Genomic DNA, 18,274 nt, shown 5'->3' with positions numbered 1-18,274 from the left:
GGCAAGACATAAAGGTTTTGAAATCAGTGAACAAAGCTGTGAAACCATTCCAAGACTTCACTGACGCCCTGTCTGGGGTGGCTTATGTCATTGTTTCCTACCTCAAACCGATGCTTCATCTACTCAAATGCAGTCTCTTACAGCCAGATGAGGAAGATACCGAACCTACAAAAAAAAAAAAAAAAAAACTCAACATACTGGATTAACTTCATGAAAAATAGTGACCCTGTCACAAATAAACACTCTTGGACATGACCTTACTGATGGACTCCAGGTTCCGGACAGCTTACATTGATCATGACAAGGTGGAATGAGTTAGGAAAAGAGCTGTTATGGAGATGACATCTCTCCTTGCTGACAAAACCATGCCACAGCCTGGCCCAACTTTGCAGGTGCACCAAGAAGACGTCGAACCTTAACCTGAGCTGAAGAAAAAGCTTCTTCAAGAAGAAGGTGCCCTCTTTCTCCCAGTCAGAGGTAGACAAAATTAAAAATGAATTGGCAGGCTATTTGCTGTCCCCTGACACAGAGCCAGACATAGATCCACTTCAGTGGTGGAAGGACCATCAAACTTCCCAAGACTCCGTAATATGGCCAAGAAATCTCCCTCCATCCCTGCTACAGGTGAACCATCAGAGAGGGTCTTTAGTGTGGGGGGGGGGTGGCATTGTAACATATCATACAGCATGCCTCAAGCCAGAGGCTGTTGACAGGCTTGTGTTCCTTGCAAAAAACCTGTAAAGGACTTTGGATTTACACTTCATTAATCTTCATAGAGAAATAAATTCATGCTTTGCTTGGAGCAACCTAATATCTGTGCTCAGGGACACAAGAGTACTAGGTGGATTTGTAAGAGTTCAAACATTTTTGTCACACTGACTCATATGCAGGTGAAAAGATTTTCACCACCAAATACCACTGAATTGGTGAAAACCCACAGGACCGGACCTAAGAAAACATGAAAAAGTTAATCATGCAGCTTAAATGACATGGACACACATAAGCAGCACTATGACTAGTGTGAAGGACATACCTCAAGCCAGATGCAGTTGACAGGCTTGTGCGTCTTGAAAGAAAAAATAAAAAATAAAAACCTTTAAGAGAGTCATTAAAAGCATCGCATGTTTCATTTAATTTGCAGTTTGCAAAGTACAAATGTTTTGTTTGGAAAAGTCTTTCTTGAAAGTACACACACAGACAAGTCACTTCACTCCATCTGCGAGTCACAGAAAGAAGTCTATGTTTGTTCGTGCATGCTCATCTGACAGCTGTTTGCAGTATATGGTTTTCAGATAGATTGTGGATGTAGTGCTGGGTTTGCATGTAGTGCTGGGTTTGCATTTAACCTCTGTGAACTACTAATAGCAGTGAGCATCACTCAGGAAACAATTCCCCTTCTAACAGCACTTCAAGAAATTTCTGCTGTTCTTAAAACGTGTGTTTTTACACATTGTTAAAAACAAAACAAAACTTACTTTAATAAGGTCTTTGCTTTTGATTAAGTAAATTTAGAAAAAAAATCAAATCAAAATCGTAAATTCGGCATAAGTTGAAAAAAATCAGAGATTTTGTTTTTAGGCTATATCTCCCAGCCCTACAAAAGAGGGAAGATTTCTGAAGAAATTTATGAAAGTAATTGGTGGAGTCTGCATGTCCTCCCCACGGTTGAGTGGGCGTTCAAAAGATGCGTAAATGGGCCTGCCTTCGTTGAAGGTTGAACGTCGAGCTGGCACCTTGGCATTTGTGAAAGTCTACTGCCAATCATTAGCGGACCGGAGTTCCCCTGTGGCGACCCCTAACCGGGAAAAAGCCAAAAGACAACAACAACTGGTATGGAAGACATGAATTCAGTGGTAGGAACTACGAGACCACTTACATAGTATTCCCTAAGGTACAATGACTGGGCTATACTAGACATAAATTATATTTCACAGGACATGTGCATTTAACTGAAATCTATGACACACATGCACACAGACACGGACACAACCATTTCAAATAATGCACCAACAAGAGCCAAGATAAAAATTAGACTGACTCCTTCCCATCTACCTGTTAAAAAGACAGGAGTTTAAGGAATGGGTAATGGGAGTTATTAGGGAAGACAGAGTGGAAAAAATGATAATGGAGTTTAGGATAGAAATAAAAGGAACAGAGATATGGTTAAAAAGTAACATGAATTATTTAAAAGGCCTGACAAAGGTTAAGGTATTGCAGAATAAGTGGAATCTTACAGAATAAAGAGAGGTGGAACCGCAGAGTGCTAAAGAGAGAATAAGGAAGTATTTGGACAATATGCATGAGTTAGAAAAACTGCTGTTAAGCAACTGGTTTTGTTAACTCACGTGCACAAAAACCTATAGCACAAATACTTGGCCAACACAGAGTGGAAAGAGTTATCTCCAAACTTAGGGAGCCTATAACTACACATCTTGTAGAAGTATTAGAGATATTTCTGACATTTTATGAAAATCTGTTCAAAGCAGAGAAATACGGAAAGCAAGAAAAAGCACAAATGGAAACATTTATGGAAGTATACCAAGGTTAGATGTAGATGAGGCTCAAAAATTAACTGGAAGGCAGGCCCACCCGAAGAGGGATGGGAGCCCGAAACCAAGAGGGACAACCTTGAGGCCAAGGTCATACCCCGTTCTGATAAGCCCGCTTCCAGGATAGGAGCCCTGAGAGGACTAGGAGCTGCCGAAACAACCGGAACTGTAGACGGCACCATAGAAAAAATTGGCACCGAACTAGGGATTGTGGTGTAGACAGACCAGTCACGGTCCCGAGTGTGGATCAGCTCTGAATGGAGTGAAGTCCAGAGGGTAGGCTCTGGAACTGTGGAAGGTAACATCACAGGAACCAAAGACGTAGGCACCAGGACAGACATTGGTACCAAGGGCTACAAAGCCTGAGAAGAGGTTGAAGGAGGATATGTCAGAGTCTGTGCAGAAAAACCTTCGGCTCCAAGTGGGAGGGCCGTCTTGGTAGGAGATGGAATTCCTCTGGATGCTAAGAGTTGATAGACAAGCCTCACTACGTCCATTTCCAAAAGACTCCTCCTGGTGGAACGTGTAGATACTCGTGATGGAGAGTCAGGTCTCTTGAGAACAAAACTATATTTGCTGTCCAAAAAAGGGGTTGATGAGTATTTGGTCCTGGGCAAACTTTCAGTTTTCGGTACCGAGGAGGATGGAGCCATGAAAGAAATCATTGTCGGTGCCGAAATTGTGCCTGGTACCGAAGCAACTATCAGTAATAAAGCAGGTATCAAAGTTGTCGGTTCCGTGGTAGGTGCTACCGACTTCGGCACCATAAAGAGAGTTACAGGCTCTGGTGCCTTAACACTCGGAGCAGACATTTTTGGTAATTTTCGTGTCCATTCAGATAATGTCTGAGAAGATTTTGGTTCCTTGGAACTTGGAGAAGTCGGAACCGAATGGCTTCTCTTTTTCTTCGCTTTTCTGGGATGTGTTGAGACCTCCACCTCAGAAGGGCCTCCAAAAAGGGAGTTTTTAGTAATCTCTTCAGTATTAAATTTATTTTTCTGTTCTACCAAAGTAGCAAGAGCTAAAATTTTTACAAATGTCACATGGCAGTTGCATCTGGAGGTGAGGAACTCCGAGGCAGTAGACACACGAAAGATGACCATCAAAGTTGGGCATCTTTCCCCCACATTTGTCACACTGCTTGAACCCGGTCATTCCCTTCTTGTCAGACATCATGTCACGATTCTGGCTAACTAGACAGAAACTATATAACAATTGTCACAACTTCTTGCTAAAGAGCAAGTTATTCTAAAGATAAACACACACACAGAAGGAAAGAAATTATCCCTTTTTTTTTTTGGGGGGGGGGGAAATACCAACAATGGTAAAAGCAACTACCACAAGGGTAAGGGAGGAGCTTGTACCAACAATAGTACTAACAATTCTAAAAGGTAGGAAAAAAGGGAAGAAAAACTCACACACGAAGTACAGCAGTAAAGAGAAAGTACAGTTTTGTACCTACCATAAATGTAGATGTTCGATAGATATGCAACTGCAGTCATAACATATGGGTTGTCCTGCCGCAGGCAGCCCTCGGTCGGCCGAATTCCTAGTTTCCTCAGTTTCTAAGAGGGATAAAGAATATCAAACCTCCCAGAAAACAGCCAGTACCTGCATGGGACCTCAACTACGTGTTGGAAAAACTAACTCTTCCTCCATTTGAGCCAGCAGCAACATCAGAAATGCAATTTCTTTCATGGAAGACGGCCTTCTTATTGGCAGTCACTTCTGCAAGAAGAGTTTCGGAGATACAGGCACTCATGGCAGTGCCCCCCTTCCTCATTTTTCATCAAGACAGAGTCTCTCTAAGAACCAATCCTACATTCATGCCAAAAGTTATTTCCAGGGTGTCTCTAAATCAAGCTATTCATCTACCTACATTCTTTCCCAATCCTCAAAATAGGGGGGAAAAACTACTGCATACTTTGGACATACACAGACAACTATGTTACTACTTGGACAGAAGTAAGGCCACCAGAAAGTCTGACCAACTGCTTGTAGCCTATGCTGCTGGAGTACAAGGAAAGGCAATCTCCAAACAAACAATTTCAAAATGGATTGGGCACTGCATCAGATTTTGCTATTCTTTTCATGGAAAAGGTGTGCCAGCCAATATTAGGCCACACTCCACCAGAGCTATAGCCACTTCCACAGCTTTCCTAAGAGGAGTGGCTACAAAGGACATTCTAGAGGCTGCTACATGGAGCTCCGTGGATACATTTACCAAGCACTACAACCTGCCCTTGTACTCCAGATCCCGAGCAGGCTTTGCTTCGGCAGTCCTGCAGGGGATTTTAGCTACACCATCCTTATCATAGTTCCATCCACCCCCAGCTTGGCTATGGTATTCAACCCATATGTTATGACTGCGGTTGCATTCTTGAAGGACATAGTACAGTTTTGCACCTACCATAAATGTAGATGTCCAATAGATATGCAACTGCAGTCGGATTTTCCCACCCTCCTACCCCTCTGTATCCTTCTTTTTGGGTCCCTACCCCCCTTTTCCCTTCAGCTGGGGGTATCTCCTATGGTGTATCTGTTTATTACTATTGTGCATGTTTGGGATTATTTTTATCCATTTACCAAATTTAGCCTTCCTAAGAGGGCACCTGACATCTGGGGCAAGAAACACTGAAGAAGATGGTGTCGGCCGATGCCTTTATACTCCAGCCGTTGTGACGTCGGAGAGGAGGCGACACCAGCCGACGCCGGACCCACACTTTGGAATTCGGCCGACCGAGGACTGCCTGAGGCAGGACAACCCATATGTTATGACTGCAGTTGCATTCTTGAAGGACATCTATTAATCCCTAAGAGGGAAGGACTAGAAGGTATTCAGCAAAAAAAAAAAAAAAAAAAAAAAAAAAAAAATTATATATATATATATATATATATATATTTTTTTTTTTATACAAGTTTCACTACTTAGTGGTGAGCTGGCTTGGGACATCTTGAGAAGTACACGCCAACTGAGACCTGAAGAAAGAAGGAGAGGATATGGGTAGGACTTAGCTAGAGAGTTTTTTGGCTGATGCGAGCTTGTCTATTGGCCGAGTCAGTTCCGAGGACAGAACAAAATCCCATCAGTAAGGAATGAATGAAGATTTACAACATCAGAGGAATAGTTATAAAAATTAACTTATGTAATGTGTAATGTAAGTAACTGAAAACATGTTAAAAAAGCTAGTTTTCTTTTATATTAACATATGTTTGCCTACATCTTAAGTGATAACTTAATAAAGCCATTTAAAAAAGTCTGAAAAACTGTATTTCCTTGGTACTAGGTTATGCTGCCTGTATTTTACTTCCTTTTATTTAGAGAATTTCTCTGACTAGGTTTAGTCAAAAAATCTCTTTCAGCAGAGTCCCAGGGAGAAAAACTCCAATATATTGCAAATATTTTTAAGCAGACACTTAGTAATATACAAGAACAGACATGACAATAATTATGCAGGCATTTGCTAATTAAAATTATAAAGGAAACTATTACAGTAGACAATACAGTTATGCATTTAGTAGCTGTTGAACATTGAGCATTTGAAAAGGAGCATTAGTGGATTTGTCAGAAAAATAACAGACCTGACTAGTGAATAGAAATTCAAAGACATAGAAGTGAGGGAAAGAACTTGGTAGAGCAGAAAATATAAATGGCTATTGTAAAGTTTGTATTAGAAGTACAGAGGTGGGGTAGTTAGCAGCTTCCCAATGCTATGTATATGGTTGGAAGGTGCTAGTAAAACTATTCAAGTATCGAAGAGTGATTGTGGGGTATAGGATTCTGAGTAAAGAGAAATGTTTTGACAATATGGAAAGCTGAAGATGATAGTGGCATTTATTTTGGAGATATACGGGAGCAGATCCGCCGATCTAATCAGTGCAGTTTTAAGTTTTTTTAAAAAAAGTTTACATTCTTAAAATACTTCACCAATTCTGTGGTTTAGCTGCTGTATTCAAATACAGCAAATTACCTGCACTACTAGGTGATTTGACTACAGTGATTTTTTGAACGACATAAATTTATCTTGTGGAGTAGTGTTGTATTAAGTTGTTAAGGGCTGTGAAACTGTCAGGCTTATAGAGAGGCCTGTGTACTGCAGACAGCTGAGAAAGAGACAGGTAATGTGCCATTTTCTAACCAGCTTAATTCTCTGAGTGCTAGGCAGTGGCATGCTCTACTGTTACAGTTTTTTGCAAATTGTACTATTTTATTACAATACTGCTCAAGTTTGGACAGTTGTGACATACTTAAAAAACATGCCATCACAAACACGCAGATATGCAGTACTAAAAATAGAAGTGACGACTATGTCAAGGGATCTCATAACATACACAATGGAGCACTATCCTGAGATATAACACAGGTAGTGGAACATCTGTTAGAGAGTGTTCAATACAGTAAAAATCTTCAAAGCTGATTCTTAAAAAGGGTGGCAAGAGAAAACTGAAGAGGAATGGTCCATTTGATCCGGTTTAAACGGTAATAAACAAATGGAGACACTGTTAAATTAATGAGACAACTGCACATATCTAGACCCCGGACTAGTGTGGAAAAATGAACATACTTGAGTTCAGGAAGCTTTTTCATGTAGCACTAGAAAATGATAAAGTTTGTTTCTTTGTATTTACATACATACATATACATATACATATATACATATATATATACATATATATATATATATATATATATATATATATACACACACACACATACATATATATATACATATGTTATTAATCAAGATATGGGTCAGCATGGTTACCTAATCAAATTAAAGAGAACCATGCTCACAAAATACACTATGTAGTCTTAAGGGAAAAAAGATGGTAGAAGTTGGGTTCCAAACTGCTCAGTTTCTGAGACAGCATTAATGACTTCAAATCTGACACAACTTAGGGACTAGTGTCTATTTGCAATGGGAACCTGAATCTGTGGAAGTAAAAACTCAGGACTTGCCGGAAACACAAGGAAAATTTGCTAAAAACAAAACAACGTATAAATGTACGAATCAAATGGAGCGAGGTACTTCCATTTAGGCAGTGTACTAGGATGCAGGCTACATAATTGTTGGTCAGATCCGACCACAAGCTAATCACCCTAGACATCCACATCTCACCCCCACCCCTAATTAGGGAAACCGCCGTAAAAAACTTCTCCAAAGCCAACTTCACACTTAAGAAAGAAGTGGCAAACTTCATGACACCCATGCAGTCGGACAATAGAGGTATGACTGCCGAATCCTATACAAATGCACTTTATAAGCACGTACATGAGTGCTTGATCATGCTATCCCTAATAGAACCAAGATGCTATCCTTCAAAAAAAGGAAGCCAATCCGGTGGTCCTCTGCCATAAACAAACTCTACAACAGAAGAAAGAAAGTGTTGCAAAAAAGAGCAAAATCCCATGACTGGAGGAACTCCCTGGTCAGCCTCAGTAAGAAGTTGAGATCCCTCATAAAATCCTCCAAAGCTGGTTACGAAAACAAAATTGCCACGGACTCTAAAGACCACCACAAAGCATTCTATAGCTGTCAAGAATCAAAATGGCAACACTCAGATCTGCTCTGAGTTACAGCACAATGGCATTAAATATACAGAACCAACTGATATTGCCAACATCTTGGCAGATAGGTTCAGTGCTAACTTTACCCCCCTCTCACCCCCTAGAGGGGCCATCTCTATACCGGAAGAATGCAAAGTTCCTGTAATCACAGCTGCAAAGGTAAAAAACACACTCTCCAAAGCCAAGAACACAGCATTCATGGGACCTGACAATATCCCAGGCTGCGTTCTACACGAACTACAGAATGAACTGGCACCCTACCCAAGTACCACGTTCAGTCATAGCCTCACCTCAGGCTTTGTGTCCACTGAATGGCGCACCGCGACAGTTATCCCACTCCACAAAGGGGGAGCCACAACGGATCCTGGGAACTACCACCCCATTAGCCCGAAGAGCCTGGACTGCAAGGCCATGGAACATATCCTCATGGAACTCATAATCAAAGACATTGGTAATCTCCAAACTCTGGACCCTACCCAGTTCGGATTTGTAAAAGGCAGATCATGTCTCCTAAACCTGATAGACTTCTTTGAAGCAGTCACCAAAGCCATAGATTAGGGTAAAGTGGTTCACACAGCTTATCTAGATCTCGCCAAGGCTTTCGACACCATCCCCCACTCTGGAATTTATAGATAAGCTCACTAAACTAGGTATAAATCCCTATTTCACAAAATGGGTTGCCAAATGGCTCACGGACAGAACCCACACTGTGAAAGTAGCAGACTCCAAATCCGACTTCAGACCAGTGACAAGTGGAGTACTGCAGGGTTCCACCTTGGGTCCTCTCATGTTTGGTATCTACTTCTCTGAAGTACAGGCTAACACAGAAGGTCTTTGGCTAACAAAGTTTGCAGATGACTGCAAACTAGGAGCGATAATCGAAACTCCTAACGATGTGGACATACTACAAAAGGGCCTCAATGAGACAGATGCCTGGTGTCAAAGCCATGGCCTGAAGCTCAGTGACAAAAAGTGTATTGTCATCCCCTTTGGTAAAAACTCTGTACCCATGAACTACCACATAGTTGGTAGTCTACTTAACGCCGCAAATGTGATAAGAGACCTTGGGACACAGGTGAACAGTAGTCTCTCCTTTGATAATCACATCGTCACAGTGGTCAGGAAATCCTTCTACATGGCTCACTTCATTACAAAAGGTTTCTCATCCAGAAAAAAAAAAAAAAAAAAAAGGAGGCCATTGTTCCCCTCTACTCATCACTCATTAGACCCATTATGGAGTACAACACCCCTTTTTGTATGTACCTCACAAGATATCTACAACTGGAAAGGCCATACAGATACCTCACAAAAAAGGGGATTACTGGCCTCAAACAGATGTCCTACGCAGACCGTCTCAAAAAACCCCAGCTTTACTCTGTCGCATTTCGCTACTCAGAGACGATCTCTGCCTAACATACAAAGCTATGTTAGACCCAGAGCTGATGGACATGCTCCACTTAAAGAAATCCCAATCCCTCCGAGCTACACACCCTAGGGACCTAAACCTTTCATCACAATAAACAGAACATGCTGGAGGGATAGATTCCTGTCACAGAGACTTCCCATACTCTGGAACAGACTACCTATCTATGTCAAACAGAGCTCCTCATTAGCTCTCTTCAAGAAAAATCTCGATGATTGGATGGGAAATAGGAAAATTCACCCCAAGGATCACTTCTGTGGCTCTGCTCAACAGGGGAACAGGAAAATAATTTTCTTGGAGCCAGGGTACATTTTTGGCTAGGCTTATGTAGGCCCTAGGGCCAATAGCCTAGTACCTACCTATGAACCTATAAGCCTTACAGAAGACAAATGTTGCTCTACCACTACAGACAAGTCTGGTAACTTGCCCTCATCTCTTTTGGTGCCCTTGTCACTGGCTAAGAAGGGGAGTACTGTAAATAAGTGATATGACTCTCTTTTGGTGCCCTTGTCACTGGCTAAGAAGGGGAGTACTGTAAATAAGTGATATGACTCTCTTTTAAGACAGTGTAAACAAATGGTTTACTGCTCCCAAAAACTTGTATTAAACACAAACTCTAGTGGACCTAATCCTAAGTCTAGGCCAGTGAGACTAATTCAAACAAAGGATACATAAATAAAAAGAAACAACTCTTAGTCAAGTACTTTTCCCCATTTCAGCCAGAAATGATGGAAAAACGGTTTGCTTTATAAAACATCTAAAGGTTGTATTTCCAAATACTCTCTTCACACCCTTCACTGTCTCAGTTGTGCCTCTCACATACTGCACTTGTGCTGCCCATTTAAATTTGAATGCAACCTCAGAACAACAGTGCTTACTGCAACGGAATATATGCTGTTACAGTTATGATAAATTCCAAAAGGAATACAGCAGGTGTTGAAGTAAAGTATGCACAAAGCACTGCCAGATCAGATGCAAACAATGAATATGAAAACTTTAAATTACATCTTCTTTACCTAGGCTACTCAGGATTAGATTAAAGAAACGCAGAGCAATAGCCGACATGAAATCCTGGATATTCTTAATAAACTCAAAAGAATAACAAATTATGTAGACAGATTAAAAAAACAGCCTTTTACCTGGCAGGTTTTAATTTTTGTAAAAATACAAGAAAGACAGCTCAAACGGGCAAATCTTAACTAAAGTGCAAAAAAAAAAATCCAGGAAGCAACAAGTGAAAATATACACTGGCTCAAAAGAAACAGTACATTTACTTATATAACACGCACGCTTTTGCGCTACCTTTGCTTTATCATGTGTATCACAAGAAAGAATGATGCTCATATCAAACATTTCTTAATCATATGGTGTAAATCAGCCAAACACAGTCTGAAACAGTTAACTTCTAAAAAGTATCAAATGAAAAGTAAATTATAATAATTAAACAAATTATTAAACTTACACAACTGTATTATACATACACATATATATATATATATATATATATATATATACACACACACATACATACATACATACACACACACACACACACACACACACAAGAATATATATTTATATGCACACAAATTTATATAAACTTCTTTTAAACATCATATACTACTAATATCTTACATATAGGACATGGAACTACTTTTTTAATGCTCTAGATTTCACTACAGGTCTCAAAATCTACAGAAGCCATTGACACTAGGAGGATATTCAGCTCTGAAATTACATACCCATGTATACTCCATTTTCCCTATAAATACCATCTCATCACTTATCCTTGGGTTCACTTCAAATTTAATGTATTAGAAACTGTTAAACAAAAATAGATGCTCTTCACACTCACCATGTACACTTAAAAACAACTCCTATTATATTTCCCTACAAAGAAAGAATGACATTTTATACATCTAACCATATCAGGAATATTTTGTTTGTTAACATGAATACCTTCTTAGTTATGTGATGTACAAACAAATGTTTGGCTGAAATACACTTAAAAGAGTACGTTTTGCCACCTTCTACTCTCTTAATAGTCACATCTTGTTCTTTATAACACCCATTTCAAATTCACAGAATTTTTATACACAAATTTAGGTCCCTCAGAACTAAGCTTACGGAGTCTGTTAACTGACTGCAAAACAACTGAAAATGCTTTCTGCAGATGTTATACCAATACTGAGCATGTCTATTACATGTCACTTGAACAGAAACTCTAGAGACACTTCTTACTTCATCAGCAGTATTATGATCAGCTATCACACTACCAAAAGCCAGCCTTGTTTCTGTAACCTGCTGTTTCATATTACCTAATGCAGCCTCCTCATCACCTCAGAACTTAAATTTCTCACTCTCGCACAAAGGAACATAATTTCAAAGGCATGGGACTTTGTACACCTCTCTCTGTCTGTAAAACAAATCAGCAGCCTGGATTCATTTAAAATTCACCTAAAGCAGTATCTGCTGAATACAGTCATGCTTCTCATCTCCTAGTTAAACCAATTTAGCTTAACCCATCCTAAGATAGAACTCACAAACTACTACTTTCCGGTAAAATCATACATCATGTGAATTTAACTTTCCATTTCCTCATCCTACTCTGGAATTTTCATAAGACATGCTTTTACACTCATTCATTTTTCTCCTTCTCTCACCTATAACACTTACTGTCTGTAAGCTACAATTTTTGTTACCTCCTCCTCACTTATCTTTCCTCCTTTGTTTTCCTCTTTTCTTACCTTTCTTGCTTAACCACATCTTTCTTCCTAGTGTCAGCCCACCAACCTGCATATCCTTTTTCAACAGTGTATATACTGTAATGAATGCTCCTTTCATTTGTATATTGTATTTTATACTCCACATTATTTTTTTCTTTAGTTTAAAATAAGTTATAGCTTGATAATTTCAGTGTTATAAAATATTACCACAAAATATACATACATTGTATTTCATTATTGTTTTAAAACTGTATTGTACAGCATTATGCAATACATCTTGCTTTTGCATTTGTACTGTCACAAATCTGTATTGATTTATAACTCTCCACAAATCTAAACATAAATTGGATTTTTGTACTGGGGCTTTTCTACAATGGTCTCCAATGGGGGGGGGTCTTTTTTTAGGCCCAGTCGGACTAACCCCGTAAACAAATGGCAATAAATAATAAACCGATGGACGGTAGCCTTTCAAGATGTTCTTAGCATCTATCCATATACTATATTAGTGGACATATGGAATGGATACATAACATCCTTATGTAGGCATGTCACCTTCCATAAGTCCTTCATATATATTTCCCTAATTTATTACCTTCATAATGTAAATGTACATTCAAAAACATATTTCATACAAAGGATTGTTCCATAATGTTATAGCTATATTAACATATATATTAACCATTGTGTGCTTATGGCTACAGCTTAACACTGATAACTTCTTCTTCTTTTGGCTCTTCCCGGTTAGGGGTCACCACAGCGGATCACCTGTCCGCTCATGATTAGCAGTGGAATTTTACGGTGTCAAGTTGCCAGCCCAGCGCCCAACCTTCCATGAAAAGTACTTAACACTGATGATAACTAATCTTGAAATAAAAAGACATTCTGGAACACTAACAAAGTGAGCTTGTACAGTGTGAAACGTATGATAAGCATGTACTAAAATGTATTAAATGTTAAAACCCCAGCTATCTAATACTGCATGATTCCATACCCTCCTACTACCTGCTCTCCTATACTCAGCACCAGTACTGACAAACATTCAACTAACTCAACTACACAAACTTGAGCAGTGCTACAAGGATGCAAAATTTGCAGCCAACTTCTCCACAGATCACATCACTATTTGGCCCTCAGAGACCTCCGGTGGCTTGAACTACCTCACCAGCTCACATATTCACAACTCCCTAGTATTCAAAATTTATTAAACAAGTCAAGTGACTGTCCATCTCTAGCCGACCTTGTAAAATCATACAACCCACCCAGAATCTTGCACTCTACTGACAGAGAACTTTTACATAAATTGAAACCTAATATCTCTGCAGGCTGTTGTCTCTACTCCCAAAAAGTGTGAAAAACCAGGAAAACTATCTTCTTAAGAGTAGGACAGGACTGCTTGTTAAAGTCATTCAAACTACAGCTAAAGTCTCTTCAAATGTGCTGTACCGGAGTAGCACATCACTCCTCTTCAACTTCATCCCTCCCTAACTCCCCTCCCCACATCCTCCCCCTCCTCCCTGTGCTGCAACTCACCCTCCCCACATCCTCCCTGTGCTGCAACTCACCCTCCCCACATCCTCCCTGTGCTGCAACTCACCCTCCCCACATCCTCCCTGTGCTGCAACTCACCCTCCCCACATCCTCCCTGTGCTGCAACTCACCCTCCCCACATCCTCCCTGTGCTGCAACTCACCCTCCCCACATCCTCCCTGTGCTGCAACTCACCCTCCCCACATCCTCCCTGTGCTGCAACTCACCCTCCCCACATCCTCCTGTGCTGCAACTCACCCTCCCCACATCCTCCCTGTGCTGCAACTCACCCTCCCCACATCCTCCCCCTCCTCCCTGTGCTCCCTGTGCTGCAACTCACCCTCCCCACATCCTCCCCCTCCTCCCTGTGCTGCAACTCACCCCCTCCACATCCTCCTCCTCCCTGAGCTGCAACTCACCCCCTCCACATCCTCCTCCTCCCTGTGCTGCAACTCAGCGCCCCCCACATCCTCCTCCTCCCTGTGCTGCAACTCAGCGCCCCCCACATCCTCCTCCTCCCTGTGCTGCAACTCAGCGCCCCCCACATCCTCCTCCCTGTGCTGCAACTCAGCGCCCCCCACATCCTCCTCCTCCCAGTGCTGCAACTCAGCGCCCCCCACATCCTCCTCCTCCCTGTGCTGCAACTCAGCGCCCCCCACATCCTCCTCCTCCCTGTGCTGCAACTCAGCGCCCCCCACCTCCTCCTCCCTGTGCTGCAACTCAGCGCCCCCCACATCCTCCTCCTCCCTGTGCTGCAACTCAGCGCCCCCCACATCCTCCTACCTGTACTGCAACTCGCTCCCACATCCTCCTCCGCCTCCTACCAGTGCTGCAACTCCCCCCTGAGGTGCCCTGTATTCACCTTACAATGCATCCTTTGACCAATTACTGATGGATTTCTAGAGCATCAGCAAGTCAAATGGCATTATATATACTTCGTCTAAGGATCTAAATCTCTTCTGCAACATCAAATGAACAGTTTGGAGGGAGAGGTATATCGCTCAGTGGATATCGCTATCCTGCAACACTCTCCATCAACACAAAACAAAGTTCATCCCTGTCCATATTCAAGCGCAACCTTGCTCTATGGCTAAGAAATAGAAAATTTACTCCAGGACCACCCCTATACTACTAATGGAGAGGATCAGCTCTTAAATACTTTATCCCATGCATGATCTCTTGTATGATCCTAGTTATTCTCATTAAGGAAAATACAGAACTACTGACCACGGGATGGGTAAGGCCAAATGAGATAGGTAAATTTGAGCACAGAATGTAAAAGTGGTTAGGCTTAAAATGTCCCACAAAGAGAGCTAGTCTAGTAATTACCTCTACACTTAATTCACATTTCTCTCTGTATATTTATTGTCTTTCAAATGTTAGTGTCACTTTCTGTATTAGTTATTTAAACATTGGAGCCTTTCTCTCAGGTCCTCTCCTGAAAATAGGTCCTGTACCCAGTCAGACTTTTGCAGTGAACAAAATAAATAAATGATTCCTTATTGCTTCAATCCTACAGTAACTGTTAACTTACATATACTACCCTGTTTGGACCCACACTTCTGCCCTATCAGATTTTCTAAACACTGTAAAGTTAAAATCAAAAGCCCTAACTCAAGCAAGTATTTAAAAAACTGTCCTCCCTTCAGCACATCCGTTTTTATGCTACCCTAACCAGTTCCACAGTTTTGCAAACTGAAAGATTCTCTAAGCACTAAACAAAATGAATTCATGATCAGTTCTTAAATAAGAAGCACATCTCAAACATCTTCAACTGTACAGACTCTCCATTTTTTATACAAAAAATACACATTTTACTAAAACTAAAGTCCATCACTGATCTTGTAGTCTGCTTTTTCTCCTTATTAACTTACTATCTTTGAGTGTCACCATCACCACCCATTTGCCAAGAGGGGACCAACTTGTCTGCCACACTTGACAATAGCCAATTCCCTGTCTTGGGGATTAGAAACGTGATAAACAAACCCAGAATGTCCTCTGTCCCACCAAATATTGTATGCTATAGGACATTTTGCCAACCGTAAGCCACACAATTCACCCGCTCCTAGGGTTTCCACCTTTTCAAATGGCCAAAGTGGAACATTTTCGGTACAAACATCAGATTTTACAGGCCGACACATACCCACGGTCAGTACAAAGGAGAGAACTTAACTTTTTTGCCTAAATAAAAGCTTATTCTTGTAGCATTTTAGTTGCTTATTCTGTTTCTTATAACATTTAGGTATTTTAGATACAGAATAACTGTTTTACGCAACTATTACAATCTCAGGACATTTGTCATTTTTTTAATTTTTTTGTCAGAACACAACTGCCCAAAGAGGGACTGTCCCTCAGAAAGTGGGACAGGTGGTAACCCTACCCGCTCCCAGCATGTTACGACAACCAAACTAGACATCGATAGCATCAGTTCAGCTAAGAAGCTGGGCACACCTAAGAAATGCACTAACACGACTTTATTAAAAACCCACAAACAAGAATACAACGCAGCAAAAAAGTCCGCATGTCCAATATTTCTCTGAGCCTCTTACCTCCAAAAAACATCGGCCAATCCAGGAACTCTTTTTTTTTTTTTTACACACTAGCACTATAAACTTGAAAAGTTAACAGAAGATCAATTAAAATGTATTTTCTGAAGTAAACAAAATATGTAACTCTGTAATTACTACCTTTTCTTGCCAATTTTAGGTCGGATTAAGAAAAAAAACAGTACAATTTTGAACCAAACTCATACAGTTGCATGATACGGTATCCAACTGTGAGTTCTGTAAGTATACTTCCTCACTTTCCCGGAAGTGGTTTATGTGGAAGGGAGTACGAACGAATAAAATGATCTCTTAACATCAAAGTTATAAGGTTGAGGTATGTATGTGTGTTGTAAGGTATTCAACATGCTGTCTTAGAAAGACAAGTATAATCCAATTATAGTTATCCCAATGTCGAACTACTTGTTTGCAGTATATTTTGGATATTTAAACATTTTCACAGCAGTATAGCTTTCCCCAACTCAAACAGGCTGTGTTTGGTGTAGGGAAATAAATGAAGGCGTACACTGCTTTCATTCACCTCTAGAAGGAGGAGCTGTGGGGAGGTTGTAAAAGCTTGCGTGCCTTTTTCTTCGATTTTGGGGATTGTTCGTTTTTATAATGTTCTTTTAGAACTGTTAATTCATGTAGAACACAGGTGTTTGAGTGTAAGTTCAGTTTTGAACTTCGTCTGTCTCTTACATACTATGTTGAAACATCAAATTATTTATTACAAGCTGTTTTACTACCATATGTTTTATTTTCGTATTTGTTTGATAGAGTATGTTATCGAAGTGATGTTATTTTATTTGCAGTCGTTTTTCTTTTTGTGCTATAGTGTCTGGTAAACTATGTTGTAAATGTTTGAATACGTTTAGTAGTGGAGTACTGGGAAGTGCGGTATACTGTTGTATTAGTTGGTTGAGTCCTGTTTGAAATGAAAGTGGAACAGTTGGACGGTGTAATTAAGTCCAAATGTATTTTGTTGGCGCAGGTGATATGTAGTCATTTTAATTGTGAAACTTTAGTTGGGTATACTTATGTCGTTGGTGGGGACTGGACATATGTATTGCAAGGAGAATGCTGCTGTTTCGGTTTATGTTTAAATTGCGTTAGTGCCTGGTATTTTAATTCATCCCAAGTTGTTTCATGTACTTTGTCATTCTATCTGTGCAAATTTTCGGCTGCTGTAACTAAATAACAAATTGTCAGGTTGTTTATTTGGGTACTATGGTAGCTGGCTGGATTAGTGATCCCTGTTAACTTCAGGGCACCGACCTAAGCACGGTTGAAGACCAGTTTCTTGCTTGAGCAAGTATTGGAAACAAATTATTGTTCTATCTGCTGTAGAAACATGAGCATTTGGCAGCCACGATTTTCCCTTTTTTGAAGCTGCTAAGGGAATCTTATAACAGTGTGGTTGTTTTATACGCTTGTTCACCACGGTGATGTGCTGATCTGGATGGACTAATTGCAAGCAGGGCTATAACAAGCAAATTCCATTTTGCACTGACTCATAAGCTGTTAGTTCTACCCCGCACGCCGCACACACACTTGGCACTTAAAAATGGGCAAATCTCTCAAACTCTGCTTTCAAGCACTTAAAATGTGAGTAACATTTCCAAACTGTTCTCCCTAAAATTATTAAAAATACTGATGTTCTTCGTCTACCATTGCTGCAGTCCTGACATATGGGTATTCCGCTGTCCACCATCGGCCCGAATACCAAAGGGCTAGAATCTGGCGTCGGTCATGGCGCTCAAGGCAGACGTCAGTATGTGCCAGTATAAATGCGCATGACCGACGCCATACCCTCAGTCTTTCTTGCCGCGTGGTCCTACGCAGACGCAGCGTTTGCAAGTGCCGTTCGGCTTTCTGGAATTGTCTGTTTTCGAGTTTCAGACCGGAGACCAAGCTGGGCTAAGTACCCCGTTGGG

At 40.7% G+C, this 18,274-nt stretch overlaps 1 protein-coding gene across 1 annotated transcript in view; it reads right to left on the bottom strand.

The window, feature by feature from the left end:
• Positions 1–16,632, bottom strand: part of ANKLE2 (ankyrin repeat and LEM domain containing 2) — a gene marked incomplete in the record, with an annotated part of 2,117,323 nt that extends 2,100,691 nt beyond the window's left edge. The window contains 1 exon segment of the mRNA XM_044060669.1: positions 16,344–16,632.
• Positions 16,633–18,274: the final 1,642 nt, after the last annotated feature.

This window comes from Protopterus annectens, chromosome 2.part0 (assembly GCF_019279795.1).
Source record: "Protopterus annectens isolate FY-2018-M chromosome 2.part0, PAN1.0, whole genome shotgun sequence".
Taxonomy (NCBI): domain Eukaryota; kingdom Metazoa; phylum Chordata; order Ceratodontiformes; family Protopteridae; genus Protopterus; species Protopterus annectens.
Note: the sequence above shows the minus strand (reverse complement) of the source record. Positions and strands in the feature narration are given on the sequence as shown.